Below are 1409 nucleotides of genomic sequence, written 5' to 3' on the forward strand. Positions count from 1 at the left end.
GGAGTGGTGTGTTGCTGGGGATGTCTTGGGAAGATGGATTGCACTTGTTCTCAAAAGGGTTTTCTCTCTTTCTCTCAGGCTGGCAGAGTGATGGGGCTCATAGTTCTAAAGGTGCTTTTTTGAGTGTAAGCCAGAAAGAGCTGTTTCTGACCTGTAATTTAATGAAATAAATGCAATAAAGTACTTTGCTCTGATTATGAACACTGATAAATTAATTCAGAAAAATGGATCATCCAGTGATGGTATTAAGAAAGCTCTGTCATAGGTAGATGGAGAGGATTCTACAGCCAGTGAATAAGTACAGAAAAAACCTGTAGGTAGAAACCTGTATGAGTTTCCACCTTAAATCAATATCCCCTTATGTTCCCAAGTGGCACTACTTACCTTATAGCAGGCTAAGAAGTTTCTCTAAATAACCAGTTCAAATCTTCAGGTAGCTAGTTCAGGCATGAGGTTAAATTCTGCTCTTTGATCCTGCTGCAAAACTGAAAAACTTGAGACTTTCAGTTATTCTGACTATTGAGTTATTCTGACAGTGGCACTCCATATTTGACCCATATGTTCACAGGCCAAATCCAAGTATAAGATTTTAAATAATCAATGAATGGAACTCTTGAATCCTGAAAATTATGATTTTTAGAAGGAAAAGACTTTTACCCAGAGCAAATAAAAAGACAGATTTTCATCCAAAATTTCTTTTTCAAAAATGCTGTCAAATTTGAGATGCTGAGCACCGTGAGATACTGGAGAATTTCAAGACATTTGTCTCTAGAAGGGGATTTGTCCTTTCTGTCCACCACTGAGAGAATACCTATTTGCGATTTCTTCTCATTTCAGTACCAATATTTTTCTAGTCCAGCATTTTTGCTTATTATTCTTTGAGTCAGGACACTTTTACAATGGTTTAGATATTTCCTGTGAAGTGTATTAGGATACTGATGGACCTGCTGATATTTTATTTGGATGTGGCCTTCCTCAGTTCCAATGTAATGGGGAAATTCTTCACAGCCATATGAAGGTAACGCCTGCAATCCACAAATCATTAAATGATACCAGAAGCCTAAGAAGCAAAAAGCCCTACTGTGCTGCTGCAGCAAAAATAAGAGGCAGAGTTTAAGAGCGGAAGCCACCATTTTAAAAACCTGAACAAAAAAAAAATCTGTTTCTACTGGCTTGCTAGACTTCAGTGTCCAGCTGGTGGGCTCATGTTTTATTCTTCCCCTCTCCATGGTGAACTTGCCTTGGATTATTCCTTGTGCATTCATAAGCAATATAATGCCAACAGTCCACCATTTTAGGTCGAACAACAATAGCTAATGTACTACCTGAAATCTCTTAGTTTCCTGCAAGTATGAAGTTTTTGAAGTTTTGCAAGTATAAGAAATCTAAACTACAGCAGCTGAAACATA

Source organism: Struthio camelus, chromosome Z, assembly GCF_040807025.1.
Source record: "Struthio camelus isolate bStrCam1 chromosome Z, bStrCam1.hap1, whole genome shotgun sequence".
In the NCBI taxonomy this organism is placed as follows: domain Eukaryota; kingdom Metazoa; phylum Chordata; class Aves; order Struthioniformes; family Struthionidae; genus Struthio; species Struthio camelus.